Raw genomic sequence first — 20,114 nt, forward strand, 5'->3', positions numbered from 1 at the left:
GCCCCAAAGCCCCCATTCTATTGAGACGGCTCTACCAACTGATAAAGAAAATCTTTCCTTGAGATTAATAAAAAACAAAAGTATGGTAGACTATAATTCTAGAACATGTGGAGAAGGGGTCATTAAAGTCAGCACTTATTTGAAAGCTGAACTTTGCGTCTATCTCCAAATGCTAACTAGCCATTATCACAAAGGAAAGTAAAGGCCTTGGGAACATTCAGAATATATACAGGAAGTAATGAAGAGGAACCTCAGAATCTATATAAAATGGAATACATATAGAATACAATGTAACAATTTCATTAAAAGTCACATAAGTTAAAGGTCGAATGTTTTCTTTAGAGGAATGTAGTACTGCTTTCAACATACATAGCAAACTGAAACCAAACTAAATTCGCAAGAGCCAAAGAATGGGAACCACCCAAATGTCCATCCACTGATGAACAGATAAAAAAAATATGGTTAAGTCCATACCAATGAAATATTATTCAATAATAAAAAGAAATGAAGTACTATAAAGAACTCCTAAGGGGCGCCTGGGTGGCTCAGTTGGTTAAGTGCCTGACTCTTGATTTTGGCTCAGGTCATGATCTCGGGGTCGTGGGACTGAGCCTGCTCTAAAAAACCCCAACTCCTAAAACTCAAAAACAACAACCCAATTAAAAAATGGGCAAAGGACTTTAGACTAGACACTTCTCCAAAGAAAATCTACAAATGGCCAATAAGCACATGAGAAGATGCTCAACATTATTAATCATTATGGAAATGCATATCAAAACTGTTAAGATACTACCTCACACCTATTAGGATGGCTACTATCAAAACAAGTGTTGACAAGGATGTGGGGAAATTGAGACCCTTGTACACTGTTGTTAAGAATGTAAAAGGGGGGGCACCTGGATGGCTCAGTTGATCAAGCGACTGCCTTCAGTTCAGGTCATGATCCCAGAGTTCCAGGATGAGCCCCACATCGGGCTCCCTGCTCAACAGGGAGTCTGCTTCTCCCTCTCCCTCTGTTCTTCCCCCTACTTGTGCTATCTCTCACTCACTCATTCTCTCGTATAAATAAAATCTTAAAAAAAAAAAAGTGAAATGGTACAGCTGCTGTGGAAAACAGTATGGCAGTTTCTCAAAAAATTAAAAATAGAATTACCATATGACCCAGCAATTCCATTTCTGGGTATATGCCCAAAAGAACTGAAAGCAGGGTCTCAGAGACATATTTGTATACCCATGTTCATTTCATAGCAACATTATTCACAATAGCTAAAATGTGGAATACACATAAAATGGAATATTATTTAGCCTTAAAAAGAAATTCTGACATATGCTAGAACCTGGATGAACCCTGAGGCCATTAGGCTAACGTGAAATAAGCCAGCCACAAAGAGAAAAATATTGTATGATTCCACTTAAATGAGGTAGTCAAAATCAGAGACATAAAGGAGAATGGTTGTTGTCAGTGAATGGATGGATTGGGGAATAGGGTATAAAGCTTCAGTTTTCCAAAATGAAAAAAATTATGAATATGGATGGTGGTGATGGTTCCATAACATAATGAACGTATTTAATACCAGTGACCTGCACGCTTAAAAATGACACACACCAAAGAAATGAAGTACTAATAAATGCTATAACATGGATGAACCTTGAAAACATTATACTAAAAGAAACCAGTCACAAAGAACCACATATCATATGATTCCATTTATAAGAAATATCCAGAATGGGCAAGTCTATAGAGACAGAAAGTAGATCAGTGTTTGCCTAGGACTGAAGTGTTTGGGGGAAATTAAAAGGGTGAAGGCTAAGGAGTGTAGTATGGGATTTCTTTCTGGAGTAATGAAAATGTTTTAAAATTGACTGTGGTGATGATTGCACAATCTAGAAAAGCCACTGAATTGTACACTTTAAATGGTGAGTGGTAGATAAATTATATTTCATTAAATATAAACTGCTTTTTAGGGGGGCCTGGGTGGCTCAGTTGGTTAGGCAGCTGCCTTGGGCTCAGGTCATGATCCCAAGGTCCTGGGATCAAGCCCCACTTCAGGCTCCCTGCTCAGCGGGGAGCCTGCTTCTCCCTCCCCCCACCCCCCCGATTGTGCTCGCTCTCTCTCTCAAATAAATAAAATCTTTAAAAAAACCCAACTGCTTAAAAAAAGAAAAAAAAAAAACTAACAAAGTTTACGAACAAAAGTCCTTAGGCGGTAAGAAAAATAAGAATGATTTGTTCAAGCTACTGATCATTTTACATGTGCATGGGTTGGCTGCACAGGTTAGAGTCCTTTCTAATAACAAGGTCTAATAATAAGGAATTACTCTATTCCAATTTTACCTTAAGCATTCACATTCACTGAATTTCCCTATGGGCAAACAATGATGTACCTAGCTCACAGGAGTACAAGTAAGAAGTCTAAACAAATAATCATAATACAAAATACATTATGTGTGGAAAGTGCTTTAAGCAAGGGATAAATCAGGGTTATGGGAATTCAAAATAGGATTAACCACCCGTGAGTGAGGGATAGTCAGTGAAAATCTCACAGAAAGGATGGCATCTGAACTCAGTGCTGAATGACAGGTGGGATTTTAAAAAAACAGACAAACAAACCAAAGTAGAAAAGGAAATATTCTAGGCTGAGAAAAGAAGAGGCCAAGTCTTGGAGATAGGAAAGTACAGAGCATGTTCAGAGAACAGTGAATGGCTCCATTTATTATAGTCTAAGATGAGAGGTAGACTAGGGTCAGATCATGTAGAATCTTGAATATTAAGCTAAATAGCAGAAGATGCTGATGACGGAAGCAGGGAAATGACACGATCCTATCTACTTCAGAAAGAAAAATCTATGTAGAATGGATTGAAAGGGAGAGAAAAATAGAATCTTGATAGGCAATTATTGCAGTACTCTAGGACAAAGGTAAATAGGAGCCATAGGGGTCTTAGGAATGGAAAGGATGGGCAGGGGGGACTGAAGGGAGTTACAATAAAGAACTAGAATTAGTAAGCCTCAGCAAGTATGGATGTGGGAGTAGGAAGAGCCTAGTAGGAGACTCCAGTCTAGGTGACTAGGAGGACAGTAGTGCTAATGACATAAAAATATCAGAAGTAGTTCTGGATTATTTTTGGGGGAGTAGAGAAGAGGTGAAGAATATGATGAGTTTGGTTTTAGACTTGAGAAATAGGATCTTCAAGTGGTTAGAAATGTGGCACCAGGATTAAACAGGGGATTCTGGATTTTATAAACATAGACATGGGAAGTCAAGTTGTCATTACATAGTAAGGTTTGATGCTTCAAGAGTGAATAAAGTTGCCAACAAAGAGAAGCATTAATAAAATTAATTTGAACTATATATGATGCTTACTATGGTTCATTCAATCTAGTCCATACTACAAATGTTCATACTTTCAAATTATTCAGACCTCTCAAGAGGCTTCCCCCTGGCCTGAAACAGAGGATAAGGCAAGGAAGCCAGCTAAAATAAATCTGTTCTACAGAAATATTATAATCTTATACCACTGCTGTATCTAAAACATCTTCCAAAGAGCTCAAAATACCATACAGTCCACACTACTGCTGAAAAAGGTTTAGATGTAATTGTTTATTTTTAGACCAGAGGTTAAGAAATGTTTCCAAGGTCACAAATAAAGGTAGAACTTAGAATAAATTTCAAACTGATTTTTCAGTTTAGTATTCAATTAAATAACAAAGTACCTATTAAATATGCATTATGTATTATTATAACATATAGACCCAAGCAATCTATGCATTTTCTCATTCATCAACCAGCTAAAAGTAAGGCACCAAGAGACTAAGTCATAAGAAATGTTAGAGCTGGGCCTACAATCTGTATCTCCTTTCTCTCAGTCCACCAATTCTGCTGCACCACTCATAGGTCCAAGTGTAGTGTCCTTTTATTTGAAGTTCCTATAACTTGACAGTCTATAAGAATAATTATACAGCTACTAAACAGACTGTTTGGCTTTCTACTTGGGAAGAAGCTGTGGCAGTGAACTATTTTATGGCTAATTCCCAAGCTCTTGACCTACAAAAGCTCTTCACCATCACAATACAAGAGACCTGGATCTGATTACCATTCCTGGACTCTCACTTCTGGCTAAGGAAATGCTACTGCAAAAGCACAGAATAAGCGTGAGGTAAGTTTGAGGAAAATTTCTGCCCATTCAAAAAGCAACCCCTTTGACCAATAAAGTATGATAATAGATTCACTCAAAAAAAAAAATTATTATAATACAGGGATAAAACAACACATATACAGGCCCAGAAAGTTTTACTCAAACCTTGTATCGGAAGGACAAATGGACTAAAGAAGCATAACAATTATGTAACTGTCACAGAAAATTTAAAATTTTTATTACTTGGCCAAGCCAGACAAAAGCTCATCTCTAAGTAACCAGTAACAAAATGACAAGCCCTTCCCTCTAATTTAAAAAACCTCACTGCCTCCAGGTAATTCCCATCAACAAGGACAAGTATTAACCTCTTGCTGGAGTATTCTGCATTATCAGGAAGCCAGAAATCTGAACTGCTTCTCTAGCAGGTTATCTCGGCAAACTTGGGTGTGCTTGCTGTCCTAGTCCTGGGATGATGGCCTCTCACAAATTCCTTCTGAAGGAGAAGAGTAAAGAGGGTGTCTGAGCTGTCTCTTACACACCCTGCTATTCATATCAGCAGGACAGAAGATTAACTAGACTCTCCCTAGTAACGATCACTGTTAATGTCTCCAAAAGGGCGACCCACACCAACACAGGCCTCTGGGGAGATGGAAAGCTAAACCCGGCTGTGAATTAGGTCAACTTCCACAGTTACTGCTCAACAGTACCATGGTAGCTGAAAATCTAATGCTTACTCATCCCTAAACTACCCAGGTCTCCAAATCCCAGGCGAAGGACCCAAGGCCCAGGACACGAGATCCAGCTCCACCCATCCAGCTCAGTGGGGTTATATATACTCGGGTAAAAGCAATCCTCTCCTCACCCCAAGTAGGAACCAGGCTGGGGCAAAGCTGGGTCGTGGACACCGCTCAACCACTGCATATCCAAACAAGCACCCTAGGGCTGCTGTCACCACCCAGAAGTAGAGCAGATGCCCCAGGCTTTAGCTCACTGCAGCCGGCATTGTTTACGCTCTTTCGCAGCCTAAGCCTCTGATAGGCCAGGAAAGTCTCCTGCACAGTCCACCAGGACTTCCGGCATGGGCACAGGATGCTTGACCCTCGCCCGCAGTTTGACACTTACGCTCCCCGAGCAGGGAGAGGTCTGGGGGCCCTACGGTCCGAGCGGAATCAGCAGGAATACCCGGCGGGCCGCGGCGGCATTGGTGCGAAGGGCCGCTGGGAAACGCCTCCTCCGGGGGCGGGGCCCAGAGCTCGCTGTCAGAGTGCCCGCCCCACCTCGTCCCCCTCCCCGCACACACTGAAGACTTAAAGGGGCCGCACCTTCGCCCAGAGGTCTGAGGACTCAGGGTGCTGCTTCCAGCCCACAGGGTTTCCAAGGCAGGAGGCAAATGAAGGACCAACTAGGAAGGCTCCACCCCGGCAGGGTGGGCCTCTTCTTTGGTAGCAACACAGGCAATGTTCCAGAAACAAAGGAGATGACCAGTTCCTACTACCACAATCCTAATCCCTCCCCCAGGGATGAAAAAAAAAATTGCTGCAGGCAATAGCCCAAGCATCAGGGTAAATAGATAGCCCTCATTATGTAAGCTGCTTATTCCATAAATTTGAGCAGTTACTGTTCTTCAAATGGTAACTGAAAGGCCCAGAAAGGAATTCTGGCAGCCTGCATTGCTTTACCTCACCCTTTTCACAGCCTTCCTTCTCTACAACAAGAGAAATCCCAGACAATGATAGAAGATGGGTAGGAAGGTAATAGGAAGTGAAATGGAAAACATTCTCATTCTTGCGAGCAAAATGTGCCAAGAACTGGCACAAGAATTCAAAAACTGACCAAGAATTCACATGTCTATGTAGATAAAGAAATCCTGAATGCAAATACAGTTGTGATGTGCAGCCATCCAATTTAATATGAAGAGTTCTTGAGAAAACTGTAGTAGAAACATTATCTCAGGGAGTTAAGTAATGGTCTCTGATCTCTCCATAGGTTGTTAATGAGTTTTAATTTTCTTTTCATAGGAGGAATTTTTCCTCAATCTCAGTTTACAAGGTTTGACTGCATTTTGTGTCTCATACCATCAGGAAAGAGATTTACGTGTTTACCAAGCCTATATTCTTCCATCTAATCTAGATGAATAAACACATCTTATTAAAGCCTTAAACTACCACCAGACAAGTATGGGAATCAATTTGGTGAAGCAAAAGACCATTTATAAGTGCCCTAACACCCTCCATCTCAAACATGGGTTCAAGTGGAAATAAAGATTCCATAGGACAGGCATGAAGACTGCTCTGTTGACTAGGCAACAGATCAAGGTTACAAAGTCTCATAAGATCTTAGAGAATTCTAGGATCAGGCTGCCAGGGAGAAATGGATTCAGATTAGAAATAGTGTGATTTTGAACTGCCAAGAAAACCTCATTTTAAAGTGCATTTAACTATGAATGATACTTCTGAATTAGGTAATTAAGACCTTTCATTTTATCCCCATGAAGCATATCACACTATTGAGGATAATGCAGATCAGCCTCCCCATTAGATTGTGAGCACCTCAAGGGCAACGGCTAGAATGTACCCTAATCATCCTTTTCTCCCAGTATGATACAAAATGAATACTTAATAATAAATATTTATCACAAAAATTAGGATCAACACTTTCTTTGACATAGGAGTCTAGATAACTGTCAATAAGCATAGCACAGTGAATATATATGTGCATGCACACACACAAATGGATAATACCCAGTGCTGTGCTTGTTAGTGAATTAAAAATTTAGAGGAAAAAAAAATCCACTGATTGTACAGCTAGGTCTCAGACATCAGAGCTCAAGACTGTTATTATAGGGATTTGTATCTTTTGTCCCAAATGCACAGGTAAATATTCCTGAATAGCTCTTAAATATTTTACCCAATAACAGTCTAAACATAGCCCATCTTATTTAGGCTATTGCTTTTTTCTTTACTATACCATAAAGAGACTAAACTGGACATGTAAAACCTTCATAATTCAACAAATTACCAATTAGTAGTCTTCTACTTAACATGGCAATGTGGAAACTGTTTAGGAAATAATTTAGTAAATATTATATATAGAACAGGAGAGATTCCCTAAGCTGAGAGCTTCTGAGTAAGGTTTATTAAGGTATAACTTACATATAGTAAAACTCACTCTTTTTACTACATAGTTCTATGATTTTGGCAGACACAGAGAATCCATCACCATAATTGAGAACATCTCCATCAGCCCAAAATTTTCCCTGGTGTTCCTTTGTAGTCAACATCCCCCACTCCTCCCCCCAACCACTGATCAGCATGCTGTGTCTACAATTTTGTGTTTTGCACAATGTCATATTAAAAAAAAAAAATCATACAGTATGCAGTCTTTTTTCACTTATAATACAATTGAAATCATCCATGTTGTTGCACAGATCAGTAATTTGTTCCTCTTTTTTGCTGAGTAATATTTCATTGTATCATCTAACACATTTTGTTCTTCCATGTTACCAGTTATAGGACATGTGGGTTGTTTCTAGCTTTTAACAATTATGAAAAACACTGCTATAGATTTTTGTATGAACGTAAGTTTTCAATTCTGTTAGGCAAATACCCAGGAGTGGGAATGCTGGGTGGTATGGTTAAGTGTATGTTTAATTTTATAAGTAACTGCCAAACTGTTTTCCAAAGTGGCTATATGAACCATTTTGCATTCCTCCTCCACCAGCAATGTCTGAGAGTTCAAGTGTAACTGGCTTATTACTTGGTACTAATTTCTAGTATGGCTCTGTATTTTTACACCTATGAATTAAAGCCACTTCTTTCCGCAATTTAGTGTTAATGGTTTGTAACGTACTCTTCCATTTACAAACCAGTCATTGATCATTTGCTATGAATCTTAAATGCTACTTTATAACACTTTCAAGAAGAAGTATCAATGAAAATTACTCTTTCTAATCCCATCCAAGAGTAGTCAAATCTGGTCATTTTATCTGGATCAACAAGCTATAAGGCTAAACAAAAAGTACTCCTGGTAAACTGAACAAACCAAAGCATATATTATATATCTGTCAGCGGAACTGGTTTTCCAACATTCAGGTGAGTTTATCCATAGCATCAACAATCTCTCTACATAACAAATCATATTAAACATCTTTATCAAATGTATAATTCTCTTGATTAGGAAGCAAGAAGTTTCAAGAAAATATTTTAAAACTTACATAAATACTTTGTCCACTATTACAAAAAAATCGTTTAAAAAGGGGGTCTGGAATTTTTATACACTGTTGGTGAGCATGAAGAAACTGGTACATCCATTTTGGAAAATATTTGTATTAACAGCCCATTCCCGAGAATTGAGCATTATGTCCACACAGAAACTGGTACATAAATGTTAACAGCAGCATTAGTCATAAGAGCCCCAAAGGGGAAACAACCCAGAAATCCACCAATTGATAAAAGGGTAAACAAAATGTGATATATCCATACAATGGAATATCACTCAGCCGTAAAAAGGACTGAAATAGCCATATATCCTACAACATGGGTTAACCTCGAACACATCATGCCTCTGAGTGAAAGAAGCCAGGCACAAAAGGCCATATGGTGGATGAGTCTGACTGTATGAAATGCGCAGGTCAGACAAATCCACACGGACAGAAAGTAGAATAGTGGTTGCCACGGGCTGGGGTGGGTAGAAAGAGAAAGGGGGAATGAGGAATGACTGCTAATGGGTATGAAGTCTCTTTCTGGGGTGATGAAAATGTTCTGGAATTAGACAGTGGTGATGGCTGCACAACTATGTGAATATGCTAAAAAGCCACTGAATTGTATGTACCCGTTAAAAGGATAAATTTTATGGTATGTAAATTATATTTCAATTAAAATATCCATTGACAGGAGAATGGATAAACAAGCTGTCTTATATTCACAGAAAAGATACTATAGAGCAGTGAAAACAAATGGAGACAACTATTAGCAAAAACACAGATGAATTTCGCAAACCATGCTGAGAAAAAAATAGCTAGTACTAAAGAATATACAATATAATTACATAAACCCAAACAATATACTGTTTAGGAATATATATGTTTGTGGTTAAATTTAAAAGAAAAGTGCAAGGGGCACCGGGGTGGCTCAGGTAGTTAAGTGTCTGACTCTTGGTCTCAGGTCATGATCTCAAGGTCGTGAGATTGAGCCCTGTGTTGGGCTCTGTGCTGGGCATGGAGCCTGCTTAAGATTCTCTCTCCCCCTCTCCCTCTGCCCCTCCCCCACCTCTAAAAAATAAAAATGAAAAAAAGTACGAGGATATTAAATTTATAACATAATTTATTTAAAATATATTAAGTATTCCATGAGTTTAAAAATAAAAGAAAGGGGCGCCTGGGTGGCTCAGTTGGTTAAGCGACTGCCTTCGGCTCAGGTCATGATCCTGGAGTCCCGGGATCGAGTCCCGCATCGGGCTCCCTGCTCGGCAGGGAGTCTGCTTCTCCCTCTGACCCTCCCGACCCTCCCCCCTCTCATGCTCTCTCTCTCTCAAATAAATAAATAAAATCTTTTAAAAAAATAAATATAAAAAAAAGAAAAAAAGCTCTGCCTCTCGCTAGTAGGATTTTATAATTTAAAAAGTTACACACTACAAGTGTTCAGGCAGAAGTGTAGGAAGGCACTTTTTTTTTTTCCCCAATCTGAGAGGAGCACCAGGCTGGAAAGAAGAAAATGTTTATCTCCAAATCCCTGTTCTACCATTAACTAGTTGTGAAACCTTAGGGAAGTCATTGAATATTTGGTGGCTTTAGTGTTGTCATGAATAAAACAAGGAGTTTGTATCAACAGCTCTCCCACCTCTGAAATTTTATGAGACCGTGCTCCACAACCACTATTTATATATGATAAACAGCACGCTTGCAATTCCAAGTTCTCCAGTAGTACAACATCTGCAGCTAATGTTAAATGTTTGGAAAATTCTTCTACTTCAGTGGCAAAATCTCATCACCTCATTCTCTTCAGCCCTTGGTTAAATTACTACAAAGGAATGGTATCAGCTGTAGTGATAATCTGAAACCAGTTTGCATGCATATAGGTTCTACCATCATTTTCCTTTTCCAGGCACTCTCTTTTAATTTTTTTTTTAAGGAGGAAGGGTGGGGTTTTTTTAAGAGAGGAGAGAGCTTTTCCAGGTACTCTCACTCTGGTAGAATAGATTATCTCCCCAGGACAAAAAGAAGGAATTCACACAAACCGCTCAAAAAACACAATCATATGTCTCTTATGCCTGGCAAAGAAAGTAATGTGGTAAAGGTAAACACTGATTCAGTAAGTCTGAAATATGAACTGTATTTACTTCTCCATATGCAAAGAATGGGGAAGGAGAGTTTCTGAGTCATCTAGTCACATCTAAGCACAATCTGTGGCACCAAGAAGTCAATGTCACATTCAGAGCAGGCATTCCCATGGTTCTACTCAGGGCACCATACCCAGCTGAACATTCTACTATCAACTATCACTTAAAGGGGATTTAAAAGTGATACATTAAAAGTCCAGGACAGACAGCTTCACTGGAGAATTCTACCAAACATTTAAAGAAGAATTAACACCAATTCTCCTGAAACTCTTCCAAAAAATTGAAGAAACACTTCCAAACTCATTCTATTAGGCCAGAATTACCCTGATATGAAAGCCAAAGCCACTGTAAGAAAACTACAGACCAATATCGCTGATAAATACTGATGCAAAAATCTTCAAAATACTACCAAACTGAATCCAACAGCACATTAAAAAGATTATACACCATGTCCAAGTGGAATTTATTCCTGGAATGCAAGAATGGTTTAACATACCAAAATCAACCAATATAGTATACCATAACTCATTACAAAAGAACAAAAACCACACCCTCATCTCAACTGATACAATAAAAAGCATTTGCCAAGATTTAACATCCTCAGTGATAAAAACACTCAAACTAGGAATATCAGAAAACTACCTCAACATAATAAAGGCCATTATGAGAAGCCCATAGCTAACATCATACTCAATGGTGAATGACTGAAAGCTTTTCCTCTAAGATCAGAAACAAGGCAAGGATGGCTGTTCTAGACATTCCTATTCAAGATTGTATTGAAAGTTTTAGCCAGGGTGCCTGGGTGGCTCAGTAGGTTGAGTGTCTGCCTTGGGCTCAGGTCATGATCCCAGGGTCCTGCGATCGAGTGCTGACACAACAGGGTAAAAAACCAACAGGGGTGCCTGGGTGGCTCAGTCAATTAAGCAACCAACTCTTGATCTCAGGGTCATGAGTTCAAGACCAGCATTGGGCTCCACGCCCAGTGTAAAAAAAAAAAAAAAGGCAACCTACAGAATGGAAAAAAATACCTGCAAATCATGTATCTGATAAGGGGTTAATATCCAGAAGATATAAAAAACTTGTACAACAACCCAAATAATCCACCGAAAAAAAATGGGCAAAAGACCTAAATAGACAGTTCTCCAAGTCTGATATACAAATGCTCAACATCACTAATCATCAGAAAACTACAAATTGAGGGGTGCCTGAGTGGCTCAATCAGGTAAGCATCCAACTCTTGATTTTGGCTCAGGTCATGATCTCAGGATTGTGAGCTCAAACCCCACTTGCAGCTCCGCACTGGGCATGGAGCCTGCTTGGGATTTCTCTCTCTTCCTCTCCCTTTGCCCCTCCCCCCTCCTCCACTCCTGCATGCTCTCCAAAAAAATAAAAATAATAATAATAATAATAAAATAAAAAGAGGGTTGCCTAGATGGCTAAGTCGGGTAAGCGACCAACTCTTGATTTCTGCTCAAGCCATGATCTCAGAATCATGAGATCAAGCCCCACACCCAGTGTGGAGCCTGCTTAAGATTCTCTCTTCCTCTCCCTCTGCCCCCCCCCCCCCCTGCAGCAAGCCTGCATGCTCTCTTTAAAAAAAAAAAGAAAAAAAACACAAATCAAAACTACCATGAGATTATCAACTCACACCCATTAAGATGATTACTATATTAAAAAAACTAAAATAAATACTGGCAAGAATGTAGAGAAATAGGAACCCTTGCACACCATTGGTAGGACTGTAAAATGGTTCAACTGCTATGGAAAACGATACTCTGGTCAAAAAATTAAAAATGGGACGCCTGGGTGGCTCAGTTGGTTAAGCATCTGCCTTCGGCTCAGGTCATGATCCCAGGGTCCTGGGATGGAGCTCCATATCGGGCTCCCTGCTCAGCAGGGTACCTGCTTCTCCCACTCCCTCTGCTGCTCCCCATTCTTGTGCTCTCTTGCTCTGTGAAATAAAATAAAATCTTTAAAAAAAAAAATTAAAAATAGAATACCACATTACTATGTGATCCAGCAATCCCACTTCTGAGTATGTCTATGCATATGTACATACATACATACACATATCCAAAAAAATTAAAAGTGGGGTCTCAAAAAGATTTATACACCCATATTCAAAGCAGCAATATTCACAATACCCAAGAAGTAGAAGCAACACAAATGTCTACTGAAGAATGAATGCGGGGTGCCTGGGTGGTTCAGTTGGTTAAGTGACTGCCTTCAGCTCAGGTCATGATCCTAGAGTCCCGGGATCGAGTCCCGCATCGGGCTCCCTGCTCGGCAGGGAGTCTGCTTCTCCCTCTGACCCTCCTCCCTCTCATGCTCTCTGTCTCTCATTCTCTCTCTCAAAAAAAAAAAGAATGAATGGATAAACAAAATGTAGTATATACATACAATGGAATACAAACATTAAAAAGGAAGGAAATCCTGTTACATGCTACAATATGGATGAACTCTGAGAACATTACACTAAATGAAATAAACCAGTCACAAAAAGACAAATACTGTATGATTCCACTTATATGAGGTATCTAAACTAGTAAAATTCACAGAAAAAAGTAGAATGATGGTTATCAGAGGCTGCGAGAAGGGGGAAAGAGAATGTACAGACTCAGATTTTCAAGATGAAAAAAAGTTCTGGAGATGTTTCACAACAACGTGAATGTACTTAATTTAAAATTAGGGACACCTGGATGGCTCAGTCGTTAAGCGTCTGCCTTCAGCTCAGGTCATGATCCCAAGGTCCTAGGATCGAGCCCCGCAATGGCTCCCTGCTCAGCGGAGAGCCTGCTTCTCCCTCTCCCACTGCCCCTGTTTGTGTTCCCTTTCTCATTGTGCCTCTCTCTGTCAAATAAATAAATAAACAAAATCTTTAAAAAAAAATAGTAAGTTTTGTGTGTTGTGTATTTTTAGAACTTTTAAAAAGTGAGACATTCATCCATTCAGTAAACTGCTCTGTAACTATTTAAAAAAAGATGATGAAGACTAAAGTAAATATTTAAATATTAATGTGGAAGAAATACTAAGTTTTAAAAAGAAAACTGGAAGACAGTACATGAAATCTAACTTTTGTGTTTAGTAAAACCATATGGGGGACGTACACATTGGTAGTAGGCTGATAACTACCCCCAAAGACACTAGATTTTAATCCCTAGAGCCTGTAAATGTCACTTTATTTGGAAAAAGGGTCTTTGTAGATGTGATTAAATAAAGGATCTTGAAATGGGGAGATTATCCTGGATTATGTTAACAGGCCCTAAATGCAATCACATATATCCTTCTAACAGGGAAAGAGAGGGAAATTTAACACACACAGAGAAGGACACATAAAGGCAGAAAAGAGCAAAATTAGAAGAGGCTGAAGTGATCTGACACAAACTAAGGAATGCCAACAGCCACCAGAAGAGGCAAGGAAGGGATTCTTCCTGAGAGAGTGTCTGGGAGGAACATGGCCCTGCCTTGGTTTTAGCCCCCATAAGACTGACCTAAATTGTGTTGGACTTCTGGCTTCCAGAACCGTGAGAGAGCAAATTTCTGTTGTTTAAAGCCACCAAATTTGTGGTAATTTGTTACAGAAGCCATAGAAAACGAATACAACTTTGTACACGTTTGAAATCACATACAAATTTTCTGGAAGGATCCAAAGAAATCTGTTAACAATGGCTACTTCTAAGAAGTGTGTCTAAGGGGCTGGCTAAAGAACTTTTACTTTTTCACTTTAATACCTAGCCTTTTTTTTTTTTTTTTAAAGATTTTATTTATTTATTTAAGGGGGGGTGGGTCAGAGCAGAGCGGTAGGGAGAGGGACTGAGTATGGGGCTCGATCCCACGGCCCCGGATCATGACCTGAGCCAAAACCAAGAATTGGACACTTAATCAACTGAACCACCCAGGAACCCTCTTGGCCTTCCTTTCTTAAAAAAAAAAAAAAACGAAAAACAAAACAAGCTTCAATGTTTTTAAAAGCTCTAAAACTTTAAAATTCCAGCTTGGAATCTTGAAGCTAGTTCTGTCTATACTCATTCCATAAGCTAAGCCTCACTTCTCCCCCTTAACATTTTTTGGGCACCATATCTCCTTTGAAAGAAGAAACTGAATCTTATTTATTACCCCAGCATCTAGCAGAGTGCTTCGAACTCTAACATAACTTCTAAAATAGCACCATTTCATCAAACCATAGAAGTCTTAAATACATAATAAATGTGTTCCTTGAGTTATTTATAAATAAAATTTTGTATGTTGAATGTGTATTTCAAACATGTCAGAAAAATAGGATATATTTAATGGAATTCTGAAATAAGCCCCTTTTCAAAGTGAGAAATCACTCAGCAACAGATTTTGAAATTTTAAAAGTTTTGCCACTGTTTTCTTAGTTATCCATTTTTTATTATAAAATCATTGAAAGAGGGTAATTTTAATTTTAGAATCTTTGACTTTGGCAAAGCCATGGCAGTAGAACAGTTGTTTGCAATAAGTCTGATTGTAGAGAGCTCCAGTCAAGATTAAATTCAATCTAAACCTGTCATCGTGGGCTCTGGAGATAGATCTGAGTCCTAAAACTTGCTTTGTCACACTCTAGCTGAGCCTCAGTTTCATCATCTGTCCTAACAGTACGATCATCATGTGGTTCTTTATTTAATACACACTTCTGGAGCATTCCCTATGTGCCAGGCACTATTCTAAGCACTTCACACGTACGGACTCATTTAAATTCTTATAACTCTGAAGTTGATATTATCACCTCCATTTCACAGACAAGGAAACTGAGGCATGGAGATTAAGCAACTTGCCTAAGGTAATTCAACGAAATGTTGTAAAATTTAAATGAGATTTTGCCTTATACATGTTAAGAATCCCAACATCCATGTTATCCCCCTGCCCCACAAGTACATTTGCTTGTTGGATCACGTGAGGTTACTCTGTTAGGCATTCAGCTACGTGCTAAGTATAGGTTGTACAATATAGTAGCCCAGGGGTCAGGGGCCTGCTACTATGAGGCACCTAATCTAGACTCAGGGGTCAGGGAAGGTCTCCCCGAGAAACTGATACTGGCATACCTCACTTTATTGCACTTTCCAGATATTGTGGTTTTTACAAATTGAAGGTTTGTGACAACCCTGCATCAAAAAGTCAATGGGCACCATTTTCCCAATAGCATTTACTCACTTTGTGTCACATTTTGGACATGGACATTTTTCATTATTATTTTATTTGTTATGGTGATCTGTATCTGTGATCAGTAATCTTTTTTTTTTTTTTTTTGATTGGTGATCTTTGATGTTACTTTTGTAATTGTTTTGGGGCACCATGAACCATACCCATACAAGACAGCAAACTTAATGGATAAAGGCTGTTGGGTTCTGACTGCTCCACCCACTAGCCTTTCAAGCCTCCCTATTCTCCCTCTCTCCTGAGGCCTCCCTGCTCTCTGAGACAAAACAATATTGAAATTAGGCCAATTAACAACCCTACAATGACCTCTAAATGTTAAGTGAAAAAAAGGTTTGCATGTTTCTCACTTTAATACTTTACTTATTTATTTTTTAAGTATGCCCAATGTGGGGCTCAAACTCACAACCCTGAGATCAAGAGCTGCATGCTCTACTGACTGAGCCAGCCAGGTGTCCCACGTTCCTCACTTTAAATCAAAAGCTAGAAATGATTAAGCTTAGTGGGGAAGGCATGTCCAAAGCCAAGATAACCCAAAAGCTAGACCTCTTACACCAATTAGCCAAGTTGTGAATGCAAAGGAAAAATTCTTGAAAAAAAATTAAAAGTGGTATGCTAGTGAATGCAGAAATGGTACAGCCTTACTGCTGATACGAAGAAAGTTTTAAGTGTCTGGATACAAGATTAAACCAGCTACAACATTCTCTTAAGCCAAAGCCTAATTGAGAGCAAGGCCCTGAGTCTCTTCAATTAATGCTATGAAGACAGAAGAGAGGTAAACCTGCAGAAAAGTCTGAAGCCAGCAGAGGGTGGTTCATGAGGCTTAAGGACAGTAATCTCTGTAACATCAAAGTGCAAAGTGAAGCAGCAAGTGCTGATGAAGAAGCTGCAGCAAGTTATCCAAAAGATCTAGCTAAGATATCAATGAAGGTAGCCTCACTAAACAACAGATTTCCAGTGAGAATGAAGCCTTCTATATGGCTTTCATAGCTAGAGAGAAATCAATGCCTGGCTTCAAAGGACAGGCTGACTCTCCTGTTAGGGGCTAATGTAGCAGGTGACTTTAAGTTAAAGCCAATGTATATTTACCATTCTGAAAATACTAGGGCCCTTAAGAATTATGCTAAATCTACTCTGCCTGTGCTTTATAAACCAAACGAAGCCTGGATGACAGCATATCTGTTTAAAACACAGTTTACTGAATATTTTAAGCCCACTGTTGAGACATACTGCTCAGAAAAAAACCCCAAAACATTCATTTCAAAATATTACTGCTCAGGGGCGCCTGAGTTGCTCAGTTAAGCATCTGCCTTCGATCCCAGGGTGCTGGGATCGAGCTCTGCATCAGGCTCTCTGTTCAGCAGGGAGCCTGCTTCTCTCTTTCTCTCTGCCTACTTGTGCTCTCTCTGTCAAATAAATAAATAAAATCTTCAAAATATTACTGCCCATTGACAATGCACCTAGTCACCCAAGTTGAGCTCTGATGGAGATGTGGAAGATTAATGTTGTTTTCACGCCTGCGAACGCAACATTCATTCTGCAGCCCACGGATCAAGGAGTGACTCTGACTTTTAAACCTTATTATTTATAAAATACATTCCATAAGACTGTAACTGCCACAGAGATTCCTCTGATGGTCCTGGGCAAAGTAAACTGAAAACCATCTGGAAAGGATTCACCATTCTAAATGCCATTAAGAACATTCATGATTTATGGGAAGAGGCCAAAATATCAACATTAACAGGAGTATGGAAGAAGCTGATTCCAACTCTCGTGGAGGACTTTGAGGGGTTATAGACTTCAGTGGAGGAAGTAATTGCAGATGTGGTGGAAAAAGCAAGAGAACTAGAATCTGAAGTGGAGCCTAAAGATGTGACTGAATTGTTGCAATCTCATGATAAAACTTTAATGGATGAGGAACTGCTGCTTATGGATATGCAAAGAAAGTGGTTTCTTGAGATAGAATCTACTCCTGGTGAAGATGCTGTGAAGACTATTGAAATGACAACACAAGATTTGAAATGTCACATAAACTTAGTTGATAAGGCAGCAGCAGGGGAACGCCTGGGTGGCTCAGCCGGTTAAGCATCTGCCTTCGGCTCAGGTCATGATCCCAGGGTCCTTGCTCAGCATGGAACCTGCTTCTCCCTCTGCCTGCCCCTCACCCCTGCTGTGTTCTGACAAATAAAATCTTTTTTTAAAAAAAAAGCAGCAGCAGGATTTGAGAGGATGACTCCAATTTTGAAAGAAGTTCTACTATGGGTAAATGCGATCAGACAGCATCACATACTACAGAGAAATTGTGAAAGGAAGAGTCCACTGATGCAGCAAACTTCACTGGTGTCTTATTTTTTTTTATTATGTTAATCACCGTACATTACATCATTAGTTTTTGATGTAGTGTTCCATGATTCATTGTTTGCGTGTAACACCCAGTGCTCCATGCAGTACCTGCCCTCTTTAATACCCATCACTGGTGTCCTATTTTAACAAATTGCTACAGCCACTCCCACCTTCAGCAGCCACCAGCAGCCATCAACATCAAGGCAAGACCTTCTACCAGCAAAAAGAATACAAACTGCTCAAAGCTCAGGTGATGGTTAGCATTTATATATACATGATGTGTGTATATCTATATCTTTTTTTTTTTTTTTTTTGAGAGAGAGCAAGCATGCACAAGCAAGAGGGATGGGGATCTTAAGCAGGCTCCATGCCCAGCACAGAGCCTGACGTGGCACTCAATCTCACGACCCCTGAGATCATGACCTGAGCCAAAATCAAGAGTCAGACGCTTAACTGACTGAGCCACCCAGGCGCCTCACAATATATTTTACTTTATTTATTATTATTTTTAAAAGATTTTATTTATTTATTTGACAGAGAGAGAGAGACAGCGAGAGGGAACACAAGCAGGGGGAGTGGAAGAGGGAGAAGCAGGCTTCCCACTGAGCAGGGAGCCCGATGCGGGGCTCAATCCCAGGACCCCGGGATCATGACCTGAGCCAAAGGCAGATGCCCAACGACTGAGCCACCCAGGAGCCCCTATTTATTATTTTTTTTTAAGATTTTTATTTATTTATTTAAGAGAGAGAGACAGAGCACAAGCAGGAGGAGCAGCAGAGGGAGAGGGACAAGCCGGCTCCCCTCTGAGCAGGGAGCCCGACGCAGGGCTTGATCCCAGGACCTGAGCCGAAGGCAGATGCTCAACTGACTGAGCCCACCCAGGTGTCCCCCAAAATATATTTTAATGAAGGTATACACATTTTTTTTTAGACATAATGTTATTGCATACTTAACAGACTACAGTGTAGTGTAAACATAATTTTTATATGCACTGGGAAACCAAAAAAAATTTAATTGACTCACTTTACTGTGCTATTCGTTTTATTCAGTGGTCTGTAACTGAACCTGCAGTATCTCTGAGGTATGCCTGTAATTAAGGCTGAGAATTAAAGGAAATTAATAGGGATTAGTCAGGCAAAGGCATAATGAGTGGGAATAATAGAGAATGTTAAGGCTTGTGTGTGAAAGTCCAAAAGAGCTAAGCAAAAGTAAAGAACAGAATTGTAACTCAAGTAGCCAAACAGGGACTAAAAAGGGCCATATTATACAAACCCAGTGACTTTATGTAAGGAAGGAGTACTGCAGACTGCCTGGCAACTACCAAACACTCAAGCATGGTAGTTACCATTATTATGTTGCTATAAGCATCATCCCAGTCATTCAGGGATTCTAGATTCAGTTCAGACTTTAACCCGTATTTTAGTCCTCTGGTCCAAGAAAGGCCTAAGTTACCTAAGTTAGCACAGCACTCTTAGGACCAAGAAAGGCAAGTCTCCTCTGGTTTAAAACAAACTGCTTCTTTGGGTGTACAGATAATCTATTCCTTTTTATCCTATAGGAAGCAGATTTGCTATTAATTAAAAAAGTAAATGCCATTTGGGGCGCCTGGGTGGCTCAGTCGTTAGGCGTCTGCCTTCGGCTCAGGTCATGATCCCAGGGTCCTGGGATCGAGTCCCACATTGGGCTCCCTGCTCTGCGGGAAGCCTGCTTCTCCCTCTCCTACTCCCCCTGCTTGTGTTCTCTCTCTCGCTGTGTCTCTCTCTGTCACATAAATAAATAAAATCTTTAAAAAAAAAAAAAAAGTAAATGCCATTTTATGATACTCAAAGGGACTGTCCATATTTTGTCTGGAGGGATCTCCCCCATATTAAACATTGCTCAAAATAAGTAGTCCTCAGAAGCGTAAAAAAAGTTTTATTTACTGCACGGAGATTTCTGATATGAGATTTGGTCTCTCCTCCCAAATGAAGCACTCATACTAGTTCTAGACTAGGAGCCTTTCATGAGACTTTTTTTTTTTTTAAGATTTTATTTTTAAGTAATCTCCATACCCAACATGGGGCTCAAGCTCACAACCCCAAGATCAAGAGTCACATGCTCTACCAACTGAGCCAGTCAGGCGCCC

The 20,114-nt window shown here is 39.7% G+C and overlaps 1 protein-coding gene across 3 annotated transcripts in view; it reads right to left on the minus strand.

The window, feature by feature from the left end:
• CKAP5 (cytoskeleton associated protein 5) overlaps positions 1-20,114 on the minus strand; it is a 102,537-nt gene that overhangs the window by 74,741 nt on the left and 7,682 nt on the right. The window contains exon 1 of one of the 3 annotated variants that reach the window (XM_035012720.1): positions 5,258-5,444. The exons of 1 other annotated variant lie outside the window; for it this stretch is intronic. The gene's annotated coding sequence lies outside the window, so the exon portion shown is untranslated. Of the gene's footprint in view, positions 1-4,997; positions 5,172-5,257; positions 5,445-20,114 lie in introns of those variants that run through there. One more of the 3 variants, XM_035012721.1, reaches the window with a different exon arrangement.

The sequence above is a fragment of the Mirounga leonina genome, unplaced genomic scaffold (genome assembly GCF_011800145.1).
Source record: "Mirounga leonina isolate KUSES-001 unplaced genomic scaffold, KU_Mleo_1.0 Mir_166, whole genome shotgun sequence".
Classification (NCBI taxonomy): domain Eukaryota; kingdom Metazoa; phylum Chordata; class Mammalia; order Carnivora; family Phocidae; genus Mirounga; species Mirounga leonina.